This window comes from Vanessa cardui, chromosome 22 (assembly GCF_905220365.1).
Source record: "Vanessa cardui chromosome 22, ilVanCard2.1, whole genome shotgun sequence".
In the NCBI taxonomy this organism is placed as follows: domain Eukaryota; kingdom Metazoa; phylum Arthropoda; class Insecta; order Lepidoptera; family Nymphalidae; genus Vanessa; species Vanessa cardui.
Window position 1 is genome coordinate 4,535,450 of NC_061144.1, and position 18,442 is coordinate 4,553,891.

Here is an 18,442-nt window from a genome sequence, read left to right on the forward strand (position 1 = left end):
ACGCATTTCCGTTCAGAAAATCTCGCTTTCGAGCATAGCATTCATGTTGATCGAAAGGTAACTACTGCACTCGAGGACACAAAGTTAGGCTATGGTACTCCATATCTATTAGCGCCCTACACTAGTGAGTGTAGTAAGTAAGTCCTCTACCTCCTGAGTCCGGTAAGTACCTGCTCATCGTAAGCGAGCGCCGAACGAACGAAACAATTTGGGCCTGCTGGGAAATAACTAAATTGTTACGATAAAACAAAGAATTAATTATAAGAGAGAAAAAATATTACTGGCCAGACTATATGTACGTACGAGGAAATTAAACAATAATAAGGGTGTCATGATTATGGCGCCAAATTTGACTTGCATTTTACAATGAAACCAAAATAAAACCTATAGGTTTGGAAAGTTAAAATTTAATAAAATTAGTTATATTATTTTATAGTTAATAAAATCATAAATAAAATCATGTATGTGGACGGTAATACCAAATCTGTAATACATTTATAAAAATGATAGTAGCGAAAGAAATGGTTAAAACATTAATTAAAACATTTGGTTGAAATGAATCGCTAATGCGGAATGGCGTTTAATAATTTAAACAAAGTTTCACTGGAATGAGCAAAATTGAAGGCTCAGCGGACGAGCGGTCAGAAAAACTTACATATGCAGACGTAAATAGTTTCGCTTGAACATTACGCGTATGTACCCTCATGAATATTCCATGTCCAACGTGATTTATTACGGACGGTTTTCCGTCTTACCGTAGATTTATGCTCCGTCGGTCTGAATTAGATTTGCGATGTAGCTGTCCCTATATCCCCGAATCTTAATAGGGACAGGAGTCGGGGACATCGGAGTAAGCGTTGTTGTGATTTATTTAGTTTCATATTCGCAGGTTTCATTCGGAGCCAATATTTTGTAATTCGAAATTTAAAATTTTTTGGGGGAGAAAAAAACAAAGTCATACGGATTTTTAAAAAGTTCCATTGCGTTTTTATAAAATCCTGACGATAAAATATTAAAGTACTACTTCACACCTTTATCCCTTTATATTCAATTAAGCTTCTGTTCGACCTTATCAGTGTACAACAGGCCTGGTAACTAAACGTCATAACTGGCAGGGGTTTTATTTTTGACGGCGAAATCGAGAAGGATTTATCTTATGTTAATTAATTCTGATCTTTGATATATTGTGAGTAGTATTTTACTTCTAGACAATATTTTTTTAATTATATAATTTTTATTATAAGAATATATGTAGTTCCTGACATATAAGAACATAAGGTTCACACTTTTCAAGTGTGTGCGTTGAATTTTAAGCGGATGAAACTGCAAAGTACTACTTTTATTACATAAGTAAGTAGTGGTGCTTTGCAGTGGCATATAAAACAAAGTCGCTACCCACCGTCTAGAAGCTTAGATCTTTTAAAGTGCGCAACGGATTTTACTGCGAATTATAAATAGAATAATTCAAGACAAATTTTAGTTGTATGGGTTCAAAGTTTGTAGGCAAAAATGATAATTTTTATACTCAGCACTGATGGCAGCAGGGTGGTCGACAAATTGATAATCGCTCAGTAGTCTGGGGAGAAAGTCACGTTACGCGTTTCTATGAAGGATCAAATCTAGAACGAGGTAATTCAACAGAGAACGATGGTAGTCGACATATGTCAGAGGATTAGCTAGCTGAAGTGGTAGTTGGTCACATCTGTCAAAGAACTGATAGCTGTTGGGGAAAGAAAAGTCCTAGAATGGAGACCACGACTCAGCGAGTGCAGTGTAGATCGCACGATGGAGCGATGATGTACGGAAGATTGCTGGTAGAAAGTGGATGAGAAGTGCCAAAGATTGGGCTCAGTGGCATACCTTAGGGGCCTATGTCCAGCAGGGGACTAATACAGACTGATCATAATAATGATCATTGCCCAAGGATGGATGAAATGACTTTGCAGAGACGGAAACCAGGTGTTAGAAAATTGTCTTCCCTTCTCGTAAATACAGTGATTGTCCCTGTTTCTATTAACATTATTACTATTATAAATACATTGTGAAAAACATCAAAAAATGAGTCAAGATTTCTAATAAGATATGATATGAAACAGACTATATAATTTATAAATAATTAAAGTTCATATATATTGGTTTTTACGTGAAACCAGAAAAATTTACAAATAGAGAAAACATACACTGTACAGAAGATTATTCTAGTCGTCAGCGAGATTCTACTAACAAAGGGATATTTTATCGCAATCGACTCATATCTTATAGATACCAATCTAAGTAAAGTCTCGCAGTTACAATTATAGGTTGGCGGACGAGCATATGGGCCACCTTATGGTAAGTGGTGGTGAATCACTCATAGACAATAACGCTGTAAGAAATATTAACTATTCTTTACATCGTCAATATGCCACCAATCTTGGAAACTAAGATGTTATGTCCATTGTGCCTATAGTTATACTGGCTCACTCATCCTTCAAACCGGAACACAACTATATTGAGTACTGTTATTTGGCGGAAGAATAACTGATTGAGTGGGTGGTACCTACCCAGACGGGCTAGCACAAAGCCCTACCACCATGTAAGTTTATTTTTGTTAAGAATATTCGAAGTTGGATTGGATAGAATCGGGAACGAACAATCGTTATAAGTTTCTAGAATTGACCCCTATAACAACTGCTAGAGCGCTATCTGGCGTCCATCATATAGGTAAGTTTATTTGGGAATTTTCACTGGCTTCACTATCATGTTTCTATAAAGTGGTTGCACGCAAATGTAATTGCGTTCTAAAATCAAATAACATTCGCTTGTTATTTTGTTTCGAACAAGTCTTAGTGTTGTTTGAATTTTGTTATGTTAATATTTCATTTCGTATTCAAAATTATTATTTGTTTTAATAATAGTTGCAACTCATAAACTTTCATGTAAAATTACGTTCTCGGAATTACTTTTTTCGGGTGTCATAGGAGTTATATTACTAGCAACAAAAATAAGAGTTATATATTTACTTCCCTACTAATCAAATTTAATCCACACAAATATTTTTGAACCGAATATATTTCTAATCAATAGTCTATCAAATACACAACAACAGCCTGTAAATTCCCACTGCTGGGCTAAAGGCTCCTAATATCCTCTCTCCCTTTGAGGGAAATCTAGGCTAAATCCTCCTCTCCCTTTGAGGAGAAGGTTTGGAACATATTCCACCACGCTGTTCCAATGCGGGTTGGTGGAATACACATGTGGCAGAATTTCTATGAAATTTGTCACATGCAGGTTTCCTCACGATGTTTTCCTTCACCGCTGAGAACGAGATGAATTATAAAGACCAATTAAGCACATGAATCAGCGGTGCTTGCCTGGGTTTAAACCCGCAATCATCGGTTAAGATGCACGCGTTCTAACCACTGGGCCATCTCAGCTCTGATCAAATCAAATACACGTGTACAAAATATTCATACATATTAAAATATTTAAAGAACAGGTAATTGAGTTGATTTTTGAAAAAAAAAGACCTAATTATTGAAAAAATATATAATAACAAAGTATTGGCGAAATCGTAAAAATGTGTCAAGAAATAAAATATGCAGTAAGTTCAATACGACTTCCGAGAAGTAAGAACACAGATCAATCATTTGAATAACATTTTTCACTAAACTGCCTTCAAAATATTTACCTGAATATACTTCAAACAAAAACGTAATAATGTCGAATACCAATGAAATTAAAACCATGAAAAGCAGAAGAACGTAACGACAACCATTAAAGTCGATTCATAAACGAAAGAGGTCGACTACAAAAATCTCGACCTTTTTCGAAGTTTAAAAAATTAACTTCATACAGTTCTGTACTGACGTAATATTATTGTATTTATTAGTTACTGTATAAGAAACAACGGAACCCGTAATTCGTCAAACTGTGATTAGTTTACGATCTCGACTTTAATTTCTTAAGACTTCAGTCTTAATTTAATAAACGGATTCGCCTTTCAGACGGGCGTTTATTTTATTTCCAAACTCGCAAACCCTTACTACGTAATCTCGAATCAAATTCACAAACGTTTTTTTTTTTTGTTTTGTTTAAATATAGAATTGATTTGTATTTCATGGTAGGGCTTTGTTAGAGACCCACTCTTCAGATAATCTCTAATAAAGCAACTTTGAAGGATGAGTGAACCAATTGCAGACACAAAAGTCATAACATCTTAGTTCCTAAGAGTGGTCATATAGGAATGTCTAAAATATCTTTCGGCGCCTTTGTCGATAGTGTTTACCACTTAGGTTTGGATGTGAAATTTGCCTCTTCTGCTTTTAATATTAGCTTTCCCACTTATGATATTTAATAACTACGACTTTAACCTTTATATAACATTCATCATATAATTTTATGTATTTTTATATCATTTTATTATCTTAAGTATGTATTAGTGTATGATAGAGATGTACATTATTTATACATAATATTTATGTATGTAGTAAGTTTAAGTATTAGTGTGTAAATATTTGTATGTAAGTTTATGACTGTACCGCCTACGCCGATGGTTTTGAAATCTCCCTTTGATTGGGTTGTCTGGAAGAGATCGCTTATGAGCCTTAAGTCCGCCCATTGTACAACACTTTTAATGTAGTTCTTTTTTATATTCTTTTTTTTTGTATTTTATTAATTTTGTGTTACTTTTTTTAGTTTTTTGTTTGTGGTGTGCAATAAAGTATAATTAATTTATTCATATTATAAAACATAAATATAATTAAACATAATGCACTAAGCTTATCCATGTGTTATAGAATAAAACTCAAAACTCAAACTCAAATTCCTTTATTCAATATAGAAGCATTACACTTACTTATTGATTGTCAAATAAACACTACCACCGGTTCGGAAAAAGGAACACCCTGACCTGAGAAGAACCGGCGAAAGAACCTCAGCGGGTTTTTTTTTTGTCAAATTAATAAGATACATAGTATATGATTAGAAATAGCCAATACTGGTAGACAGTACAATATGATGAAAAGATCACACGACCGTGTCCTTGACATTTGAACATGAGATTAATAATTGTAAGCACGAATTAGGTCCAGGAAGACTTAGCGGTGTTCCCTTAAAGCAGTCTTATCTTATTAGTATTACTAGAGCTTCTCGGTCGACCATTTAGCCCTTTTCCGTGTGTTGTATTCCGATTTGAACGATGAGTGACTATTTGTCAGTACATATGTGAAGACGATCGCAGGCACAGGATGGCCCGCAGATGAAATTTGTTATAGGAATCAAGAATTATATTGTCCGAGCTCCTTTTAAAAAAAAATGACGTCACGAGTGTCAGGGTTTGGATCTCTATTAGTCCTCGGAGGTATGTAATTAAACTAAGGAAATATTCTTCTCTGATTTATTCCAATATGAGGCAGTCCGATCGCTCCGACGGCTCGACCAAGCCTGTCGATACCGGCGGGCGCTCGGCCTTTTAAAACAAAAATGGGTGGGTTGCCTCAATATAATACCTTTTTATGGACGTTAAAATATTTCAAAGTAATCCAAAATCTCAGAAGTCACTAAATATCATTAGTATGATTTTCTGAACACGTGTTTTTCTTAAATTCGTGGTTTCATATATATTTCATTATTTAAAAGACGTTATAGAAGTAAATTATTTACTTAACGCTGAATGAAAGCACTTTGTTGTACGTTACACTTTATTTTTGAAATAAAGGTCTTTTGTTTATAAGTCCCGTTCCGGGTAAATTAACTTTAACGAAATTATTCAATGTTATTTGTTTAACAGTTCTCGAAGGTAACTTCTTAAATTAATTTGGCCGTGTTAATGGTATGTCGTTTTAGAATTATTATTTTGAATGAGGAAAGTTGTTTGTTGAATTAAAAAATTACGGTGAAATATAATTATGATTATAACTTGAATTTCTGTTACGACAGACCTTCTAATTGGAGAAAGCTATATATATATTATCGTACTCATGTGTGCCCACACACACACACACACACACACATACACAAACAAACACTGGTCTGAACTCTTTTTCCAATTTCTTTAATTATAATCCGATTAGAAGACAATTCGATCAAAAAGATTTGGTTTCAAACTAATTGCTATCTAACAGGTTAAATACTTTCGATACTTCTGGGTTTGACGCATAGATTTCGTTATATAAAATAACCTCTAAATCTAGATTAAAAGAGGACCATACACGAGAAATTGATTTAGGGTAAGTTGGGGTAAAATCGTACTGTTCATATTTCCGGTTGTTTTGATAACTTTAAATTTCTCCAGCCAGTATAAGCAGTTTTAGTAGCTAGTATTGTCAGGAGTATAAATATATATTTTTTTTAAATATGAGACTACATCATACATTACTCTGATCCTAATGTAAGTAGCAAAAGCACTTGTGTTGTGGAAAATCAGAAGAAACAACGGTACCGCAATCACCCTGACCTAAGACAATTACAAAAGTAATGATAATCTACATCGACTCGGCTGGCAATCGAACCCGAGACCTTGGAGTGGCGTACCCATGAAAACCGCACACCACTCGACTACGGAGGTCGTTAAAAATAAAATCAATATAATTAATGTTGAATTAGTCAGAATTTTCGGTTTGTAACCAACGTAATAATATACAAAAATATTTAATTATAATCAAATAAATAAAACATTTACTACAATCAAATTAAGAACGAAAAATATTCCAACGATTATAAAAACCAATGCTGAAATCACGTTTTAAGAATTACAAAATTTTTATCCGTAAAATAAATAAATATTACCTAAACGAGAGGTAAAAATACTAAGGTAAATACAAAATCAGTGCGCAGCAAAATGTTTTTAATAATGTCGGGTAAGCGCGGGCACAGTTTTCCGCTAGAAAGCGCTCTTTAAGTAGCGGGGCAAATAAACTCGTGATGCCGACGATGGCTTTCTAGGGTTCCCTCGTTTTTTTTTACCAAACAATTTAACCGAGAGTCGTATAAATCAAACAAGGTAAGCTATTTGAAATTTCCATTATATACTACCAATATTAATAGAATTGAAATCTGACTTTGTATTGGAATTGCATTTTTTTTAATGCCACACTGCGCTTACAAATACATAGCAATATTTTAAGGAAAGCATAAGATACGTTATACAATAAGAAATTAAAAGTCAGACTTTGATTTATATACAGTCAGAGTAAGAAAACCTTCGTCAGTTTTCAAATTCATTCCTTTATCAAGTCTTGAACTCATAATACCTTTTGAGCCTAAACATCAAATAATTGCGACGCAATATGTCATTCTCGATCGCTAAAGCAAATAATATCGCTTATACTGAGCACACGAAAATAGATCTTAAGGTGAGACCTTTTCATACCCCGACTGTACTTTTACAAGAGTTTATTTAACTAACAATGTTTGTCTGATCTGACACGATAGATGGTTTGTATGGGAGACGATATAGCTGGAAAGAACGTTACTTGTGAGATGACGTCAGACAGAGAAGTATGGAAGAACAAGACATGCTACGCCGACCACAAGTAAAATTGGGATAAGGGCAGGAGGATGATAATGTTTGTCTAATTAGAATCACTTCTTCTTATCCTACGTAGCTAAAATTTTACATATGAAGCATCACATGATTCTATACCAAGGACTATCACTAAAGGTTAACTATCAACAGTGTAGAGAAGAAATTTTGTACATGATATAATTTTTAATGTGTTTTTACAAGGACAGTAAAGTTTTGTATCCTGACAAACATATTTAACGCGATATAGCTTAAAACTTTGAACTATAAACATGAGTTAATCCCTTTGTTATCTTATTATATATTCACGTTTACTATTATTGTCCCACCAGCTTACTTGTTCAGTTAATAATATAAAATACGTTATTTTTTGGGATACAATCGGGAACGAATCTTTGGTTTCAAGAGATATTGTATACAAAGATTTTTATTTTCATTTACAATTTTTCAAAATAATTTATATGATGGCGTTCGTCTATTCTCTTATTCTATTTTTAAATTCTTAAAATAAAAAGAAAATTAAAAAAAGACGTTGCTAGCAAATGTCATGTTGTAAGGAATTTTACTTTAATTTAAAACTCTCTAAATAACATTACTGGAGTCCGTGAGTTTTTTTATAAACAAGTTCCTTCGATATAATAAAAATGATACAAAAATAGATTGGAAGGAATATCTATTAAAGTATAAGATGAGAGAAGAAAGATAAATGGACTGTCTTAATACGATGATAAAATTGTAAGTTATAAAAAAATACTTGAAAATGATTATTTTTTCTTCTAATTCAAATTAGAAGTGAAGAAATGGAACAAACAAAACTTTGATTATTCAGTTAAAAAATTAAAAAAAAAATTCTTAATCGGCACACAATTGACGAATAACTGAGGTAACGAACAAAAACAACAATCAAATTGGTAACCTAATTTTTTAAGATTGTGAAAAGTACTTCGCCAAACAATGTAAATAGAACAAGGAAAAGTCAATTGAAAATAAATTATATAAAAACATAAGAAAACATTTATCTGTTAATACAGACATTATCATAACTATAAATACAGTTTATTATAATTTTCAATGTATATTCATACTAACTGATCACTTTAATAAAATTTGTGATGATCATTGTATGTGCACAAGAAGTAAGGATAAGCTTATAACGCCAAGTTTCCGACTTCTCAAAGTCAATAAATCCTTCCCTGGGCAAGGTATCCGTTTCTATAATAAAATTCTACAGACATTTTTAACTTTGCTGTTTCAAAAATTTAAAGCATTTGTAAAAAAAACATACTCAAAGAAGGCATATTATTCAGTACAAGATTATTGAGATGATAAAAAAGCGTGGAATTAATACTTGTGGGCTTCAAGGCACGATAAATTACATACATATTTAATTGTAATTAACTAACATGACTGTTTTTTTAAATGTTGAAAAAGAGTAACTACTGAGTTTCTTGCCGGTTCTTCTCGGTAGAATCTATTTTCCGAACCGGTGGTAGCTTCACTTAATTTTGAAATGACAATACTAAAGTGCTTGTAAAAGCCTACTTGAATAAAGTATATTTTAATTCGATTTATTTGATTCGAGTTAGTAAATCTGGGGATTATTATCTTCAATATAATAGATCTATCTATCTATGTAAAAATATAATAAAACTCTACAGAACCCTCGCGTAAAACGTTCCGTGTACGTCGCAGACTTCCACTAGATAGCTACTCAGTGAATTTAGCGTGTTTCCCAGTCGGTTGCTAATGCGAGGATGCATATTTTGTTACACAAGCATCTGCCGCTGGTATTCGCTACAACTAGAATACAAACTAACGTCCGTTTATTTATTTTAATATAAATGGTTTTTAGTATGAAATAAGTGGTAGCCATCACTTATAACTTAATGTCATCATTGATTGGTTCTGTTAATAATATCATTAGTTGAGAGCGTGTTTAATATATATGGATTTGCTAAAACATAGCATTTTGAAATCGTTATATTATAACGAAAATTATATTCAAATTTGCTTAATTTAATTTCTCATATTATTTAAATTTCTGCAGCGGACTAGTTTGACTTTGTAAGGATGCTTTGTAATTATATGTTAACCCGTTTTCGTGAGTGCAAAATAATTTTATCTCAAGTATAAATTTTGCATTAAAACAATTGGTAAATTTTTTTTTTAAAAGACTACCTTTGATTATTTGTACCAGCGTGTCGCCAACGAAACGATATAATTTGGTATTATTTGTATTTGACATAATTTGGTAGGTAATGGTTGGTTTGGAGGACGAGCCAGTCAAGTATATTTACAGGATCTTAGTATCTATCCTTATCCTACATGTTTGGGTGGTTGTAATCATTAGCAATGATTTGATAGGCATATAAAATAAAATAGATTATTCCTAAAGACAAAGTAAGCGAAGACTCCGGCCAAGTAGCTCGTCACTAATCAGCCATAGTTATAATTGTACGAATAAACGGAACAGCGCGACAAATCAAATAGCGGAGTTAAACTTGATTACTGCTCGTCTTGATTTGGACCAGAGCGTGACTTTGCGGAGGTTTTTCAACTAAACTAGTTACACTACGTAATGTTTAGATATGGGATGATTTTCTTTTTCAGTTACAATAAAAAAAAAAAAATTACAAAAACGTTTTTATATATAACATCGTTTATTTACGACATCACATTAGAAACTTCTATAATTTATCAGTGTTTCTTTACTATTTTGTCCATGTATTATATACAAAAACCTTCCTCTCGAATCACTTTATCTATTAAAAAAATCCGTTGCGTAGTTTTAAAGATTTAAGCATACATACATATGTAGTTATATGGGGACAGAGGAAACGACTTTGTTTTATACCATGTAGTGATTTCGGGCCTGTACTTTTAACTGTTAAATAATGCCTTTGTTTTTAAATGAAGTTAAAGCCTTTCTTTGAAATGGGTCATGTTTCACGCAATATATAAAATCTCAACTTTATTATATTGTAAGTTAAATATAAGTATGATCTCACTTCGTATACGATACGTTGATTTCGTATATAAATGTTTTAATTCATTACTTATGATTACATATATCACGTTCCGACGTTTACAATCGCGTTCTGCGGTGAACTTCAAGTTATTAAAGCAATAGCTACTCATACATTTGAAATTAATTACTAACTAATTATATTAATCTACACTAATATTATTCCACCACGCTGTTCCAATGCGGTTTGGTGGAATGCACATGTGGCAGAATTTCTATGAAATTAGACACATGCAGGTTTCCTCACGATGTTTTCCTTCACCGCCGAGCACGAGATGAATTATAAACACAAATTAAGCACATATATATATATATACATATAGTGGTGCTTGCCTGGGTTTGAACACGAAATCATCGGTTAAGATGCACGCGTTCTAACCACTGGGCCATCTCTGCTCTTTACCTCTCGCTCCTTCACAACTTAACCAATGAGCGGAATTTGATGAAATTTGGTGTGAATCAAACTTTAGCTCCAAGAAAGGACATACTAGTTTTTTTGCCTAACACGTGACAACCAACTTCCTAAAATGTGGGCAGACCCGAGGGTGTCAACTAGTTCAAAATATACCCGTTTTAACTCTTTGCTTGACGGTTCTTAGTTTATTTTAATGTTGTATAATGATGATTTAAAGGTTATTGATTTTGATTTATTAGATATTGTGCTTTTATTCGTAGTATCAGTAGTTAGTTAGTTTCATGGAAGAGTTTAGTAACTAATCCGTAGCTGTGGCGTTTATTGATTTATAGTAACATACTCTTGCGGCGTATACGGGCTTATTTGATAGAACGGCAAACTTTTACACACGTTCCGACCGAAGTTTGAAAAACTTGGAAAAAATGAAATTACCTCCGTCGAGGGAATTTTGAGGTAACTTAATATTGACTTACCGTTGTTTTCTCTGGTTAAACTAGAACTTCGAAGGTGAAAATAATTATATTTCAAAGTATCTTTGATTTCAGTTGAAGCCGTAGTGATGGGATTTATTTTATGTTGGTTTTTTGAATTTTAACTTTTCCGTGTTGAAAATTGAAATCATTTGTAAAAAATACATTGGTAAAGAAGGCATATTATCAATACAAGATTATGCAGAGGATAAAAAATCGTGGAATTAATACTTGTTGACTTCCAGGCTGGATAAATTACATACATATAATTGTAATTAACTAAAATGACTGCATTTTTTTAAATGTTAAATAAACAATAACTACTGGTTTCCTTGTTGGTTCTTCTCGGTAGAATTTACTTTCCGAACAGGCGGTAGTTTCACTTAATATAGTTGTTAAATTAATTGTAAGACGATTCAAAAGTGATTGTAAAAGCCTACTTGAATAAAGTATATTTTGAATAAGATTACGCTTATTAGCAGATTACAGAAATTGGTGTCGGGATCTAAACCAACGTTGAAGGAGAACTGTCATCTCTCACACAAAAATTATACTGTGTTGCAGTTTAAAGGGTGAGTAAGCTAGTGTAACTATAGGCGTTAGAGACATAACATCTTCAGTTCCCAAGGTTGATGGCGCATTAGTGGTAAATATATTGCAGTGGAAATTTCATCCTTCGGTGGTGACCAATAAAAACTTTGTAGTTGTTGTTGTATGTGCATTTTTATTGGCAGAAAATTATTTTCTTCTGCTACTAGACATTACAATATTCTTTGCTTTACTACAATATTGGTAAAATTAACAAACTATAACTTGTATTGAATGGTTGCTTGTTTGTGCTGATTTCCAAATGCGAGGTTGACTTTCATTGGGTAAATATTTGAATAAGTTAAGCATGTTCAATTAGCACTGTGAAGCACTTAAACTTACATTCAAATTTACTTACAATCGACTTTAATGCATTAGTATGTTTGAGTTTTGTGCGTTACTGTGTATATAATGTTACGGTGTATATATGTGTGTGTGTGTGTGTGTGTGTGTGTGTGTGTGTGTGTGTGTGTGTGTGTGTGTGTGTGTGTGTGTGTGTGTGCAGGGAATATACAGGGTTACTTTCACAAATATAATATTAGTATTGATATACACTTGATATAATTGTACTGTGGAGTGTAGAGCGTAGGTGGATTTCTTGCCAATATGCAAATATATTTCAATGAAATAAGCAATGTTTAATTTTTTTTTTAATTTCTTGCAATAGCAAACATTTAATTTTTAATATGAGCCAATCAGCGACGCTCAGTTTTAAAATTCATGACTTAATCTAATCCTATTAATATTAATGTATGAGGATCAACAGAATGGAAAAATATTAATTTTTGCTATTTAAAATGGAAAGGACAAAGTGACTAATTATACACACATTGATGAATTTTTGTGCATATTTACATTGCTCGTTATGTTAGTCTTGTAGATAGTGTACATTATCTTGATAGCAGGGCTCTGTGCAATGGATAGGTTCGTTTGTCATATATTCTGCTGATGCTTATTATAATTGTGTTCTAGTTTAAGGCCTCTAGTTTAATGTTTAAATTTAAGCCTTTAGCCCAACAGTGGGAATTTATAGGCTTTTGTTGTTGTTGTTGTCTAGTTTAATGAGTAACCTAGTGTGTAAGCATAAGATTCTAAGATTTTTATTAGCAGCGATAACTACCTACTTACAAAACTGTTTGAAAGAAAAACCATGTCTAGAGATTGGCAATACTTTGATGTCACTTTGATTTAGTGCATAAGATCTATATAAATGTAAATTTAATATTTAAAGATCTGATGTTTAAAATATACCTGGACCAAAAACAATACATAGACAATATCAGAATTAAACCTCATGAATTTGAGTAATTATAATTTTCCTAATAAATTTGATATTCAAAGAACTCTTAAAATTTTAAACGCCTACAAAAGACTCTTTCAAAGAGTTTTTATTAGCAGTGATAACTACCTTCTTACAAAACTGTTTGAAAGAAAAACCATGTCTAGAGATTGGCAATACTTTGATGTCACTTTGATTTAGTGCATAAGATCTATATAAATGTAAATTTAATATTTAAAGATCTGATGTTTAAAATATACCTGGACCAAAACAATACATAGAAAATATCAGAATTAAACCTCATGAATTTGAGTAATTATAATTTTCCTAATAAATTTGATATTCAAAGAACTCTTAAAATTTTAAACGCCTACAAAAGATTCTTTGAAGCTGATTAATAATTTCGCCGCGATTCGAAAGACTCGGTTTATAACTTAAGTTAATTTTCTAGAAGTCCGAGAACGAACAAACAATATAAAGTGGCGAAAGAAAGCAATAAGCTATTAAAGCCTGGATAAAAGTTGCAACTACGTTCTTACTGAGGTATTATGGATGCTTCTATCTGTAAAACCATTTAAACTATTGATACATTTACTACATACATACATACACTCAGTTCTCTAGGTTTGTAGCGCATTTGCGATGAAAGGAATGGTAAATGTTTCTTACAGCGCCTTTGTCTATCGGTGGTGGTGACCACTTACAACCAGGTGGGCCATATACTCGTTCGCTAAGCAATAGCATAAAAAAAAACAAGATAATCTTAAGTGAAGTTTCAAATCCAAATTCGATCAAGTACCACTTGTATGGTTTTTCATGAAGAAAACATCGTTAAGGAGTCTGCATTGGTGCAGTTGGTATAAAGAGCCGAGATAGCCCAGTGGTTAGAAAGCGTGCATCTTAACCGATGATTGAAGGTTCAATACCCAGGCAAGCACAACTGTATTTTTATGTGTTTATTATTCATCTCGTGCTCAAAGGTGAAGAAAAGACGATGTCTACCATAGTGAGGAAATCTGTGTTCAATAAAATTCTGCCACATGCGTATTATAATTATATATATATATATATTAGGTGGCCTTAGCAGTTTAGCCTTTAGCAGTGGGAAATTTACAAGCTGTTAATGTATGTATTGGTACAGTGTGGTGACATTAGCTCCAAACTGTCTCCTACAAAAGAGAGCCTTAGTCAAGCAGTAGGATGTTTACAGATTTTGACTTTTCATATATACCTATATTATATTTATGTAATGTAAACTCCAGCGTCAATAGCACAATGGTTTATGGACTGCGTAGCGATGTAAAAGTCGCAGGATCGATCCCGATCCCTTGGGCTATTGTCGTGCCCACTTCTAACACAACTGGTAAGCTTACAATTGAATAGGAATATTTGTAATTTCTTAATTAATTTGTGCCATTGCTAATAATCTTTTAGAAAAAAAGAGTGTAGAAAATTGCAACAGCAGTGTGCTTTAAGAACTCACTTTCTAATTCACTTATGTGTTACGCTCACTACTCACTTATGTTTTCGATACGAGTATCACATTATGAATTTCACGCTCGTTATCTCTTGTGAATTACGAGTTTCGTCTTGCAGAATACTTCCATGGCCTATATATAATGCCTAGAAATAATGGATATTAAATTTTAAATAGCAATGATAATATTATGAATTAAGAATTATTTCAATAAACAATAACTTCATTTGTGATGTACCTTTATATATTAATATTTTAAAGAGGTAATATTTGTCTGTTTGTAAGTATTTATAAATTTGTAAATATAAATAAATAAATATGAGACAACATCACATACATTGCTCTGATCCCAATGTAAGTAGCTGAAGCACTTGTGTTATGGAAATCAGAAGTAACGACGGTATCACAAACACCCAGACCCAAGATAACATAGAAAACTAATGGTAATCTACTACGACTCGGCCAGGAATCGAACCTGGGACCTCAGAGTGGCGTACCCATGAAAACCGGTGTACACACCACTCGACCATGGAGGTCGTCGAAATTTTCATCGTTGCAGAGATACATACATATATTACTGTAAAGCCGGGGAAGGATAGTTATGTATGTTTGTGAAGCTTATCTCTAATAACTGTGAAGGGATTTTAATTTGGATTACACAACTGCGCGTTTTCATACTGACGTATTAGAGGAAGGTTTTATTATTTACTAGTTCTACATATATTTAGCAAATAATCTAACCATATACGTTTTCTTGGTCTTTGGGTACATAGGGATTTATTTGGATTATTTTATGAGTTGAATGTACTGACTACGATCGAATTTTAAGGTAATAACTTTTTTATGGTATAGCTTGGCGGACGAGCATATAGGCCACTTGATGGTAAGTGGTAAGTGGTACGAAAGGTAATTAATAGAATTTGTTTTATTATATAAGCTTTTAGTCATAAGTTAGTAACAATCGAAAATGTTTCAAATCATGCTGTAAATGTTATATGCATTTAATAAACATGGCCCGACATGGTCCGTATATATCTATATTATATGCAAAATGTATTTAAGACACTACAAGATGGATGGATGAATGATGTAGTGCTTGAAATCGCTTTGAAAATAAGCCATTATTTTTCATTGTGGATTATCCATAAGAGATAGACGTATGGCATTCTGTATTTTTTGAAGCACCCATTAAAGTGTATAATACTTTGTTTTGCCAGCGTTTGCGATTTAAATACAATAAAATGTGTTTATTTACAACATAATTTTAGAATCCTCTAAATTTATCAGAGTTACTCTACTATTTTATACGTGGATTATATAAAGTAAAAAAGTAAAGTAACAGCCTGTAAATTTCCCACAGTTAGGATAAGGCCTCCTCTTCCATTAATGAGAGGGTTTTGCACATATTCCATCACGCTGTGCCAATGCGGGTTGGTGAAATGCATATGTGGCAGAATTTCAATGAAATTAGACCCATGCAGGTTTCCTCACGATGTTTTCCTTCACCGCTGAGCACGAGATGAATTATAAACACAAATTAAGCACATATAAATAGTGGTGCTTGCCTGGGTATGAACCCGCAATCATCGGTTAAGATGCTCGCGTTCTAACCACTGGGCCATCTCGGCTCTCGTGGATTATATATAAAATATACATAAAAAGTTCTTCTTGAATAACTCTATCCATTAAAAAACCGCATCAAAATCCGTTGTGTTAGTAAATTTAAAGATCTAAGCATAAAAAGGGGCAGACAGCGGTAAGCAACTTTGTTTTATAGTATGTAATGATGGTATGTACGTAGATGGACTGGTAAGTGGATTTTCTTTATGGTTTTCCTTACACAATTACAGACAAACACAAAGTTTCTGAAACAAATTTGAAGTCAGTAGGAAGATCGAGTAAGGTTCTCGCGGACAAAATTAGTTACCAGACGAGCGTCAGTCACGAAGACCGATGAAGCGATTTACGACCTTAACTCGTCCACTAAGTTCACGTTCGAGGCGAATGGAGTCGATTTTCCCTCGCAATTTCCATGAACTTACGACGATTTAACAATTAATGACAGAAATTAATTATTACAAAATAAAAATACATACGAAAACCACTTTTATTTCAATAGATATATGATTTGTTATCCTGTGTTTAATGATTTGTTTATGTGTGTGTGTATGCATGTGTGTTTAGTTGAGAACTTATTCGAAATTTAAATTTGATTTATAAATATAGATAATAATCTATATAATCAATGAATTCGATGTATAAAATTGTATATAATAATGCAGTAGCCGATTAGAAGCACTCGGAGAGATTAGCTGCCTAGTCATCCATCAATCTACATTCCCCTGTGAGAGCGTGCCTCTGAAGTTTGTGTTAGGCACTCTGCCAAATGGATCTGAACCTGCGCGAAATAAAAGTAAAAGGTATCGTTCTATTTATACACTAAAACTGAAGAGGCTCAAAGATATAGTTCTACTGTAAGGGTATTTTTAAATGTTTATTGTTTTCTTATTTCATTTCAAATTGATCCGCTTGGTTTTACTCGCGTCGATTGTTTAACGTCTATAAGCTTTCACAATTTATTATTTTGTCTAGCGAGAGCAGATATTTACAAACTGCACTGTTAAGTAAATAAAGGAACAAACTCTTCAGCTGTGCATAACAGTTAACATCGATTGATATTCGTGAATAAAATGGTAATACCGCTTTTCGCTTTTGTATTAACTAACATGACTATTTTAAATGATGAAAAAGAGTAACTACTGAGTTTCATGCCGCTTCTTCTCGGTAGAATCTACTTTCCGAACCGGTAGTAGCTTCACTTAATTGTTAAATGGCGATTCAAAAGTGCTTGTAAAAGCCCACTTGAATAAAGTTTATTTTGATTTTTGATTTCGATTTCGGGATCGGACTACGATTCTCAGCGGAATAAAATACTATTTATTCTATAACATTTAACCTTTTATTACCTTATCTAACAAGAGAAGAAAAAAAAGAAACCTAGTTTCAAAACGGAATGATTATTACCTTTGTTCATATACTTATTGATAACAAAGTTATAAAATCGACCTCTGCGGTCGAGTGGTGTGTACACCGGTTTTCATGGGTGCGCCACTCTGAGGTCCCAGGTTCGATTCCCGACCGAGTCGATGTAGAAGGTTGCATAGTTTTCTATGTCGTCTTGGGTCTGGGTGTTTGTGGTACCTTCGTTACTTCTGATTTTCATAACTCAAGTGCTTTAGCTACTTACATTGGGATCAGAGTAATGTATGTGATGTTGTCCAATATATTATGTTTATAAAATAGCCTACAAGATGCTGAGCTAGTTGAAGTGGCTGGTTACATAAGTAACCAGCCAGTTGAAGCTGAAAAGTAACCATTTCCACTGTATATAAATAACTATGAATGTCGTTTTGTTACGTCAAAGCATTCAGAGTAACATAATGTTAACCTCGTGAAATATTCGCCCTGTCTCTCTTTAACTTTACAGAAAATATCACGGTGTGAAAGAGATGAAGCGAGTGTTAGAACGATTTCGATGTAACATTAGTTTCATCTTTTTCTTTCACATTTGAAATCGGATATCAACACCGATATTTATTCGAAATATCCGTTAACGATCTAAATATTCGTGTCTTATAACAAATTGCTTCTTTTGTTCCATTTGCTGTCGAAACGCTTGGCCCT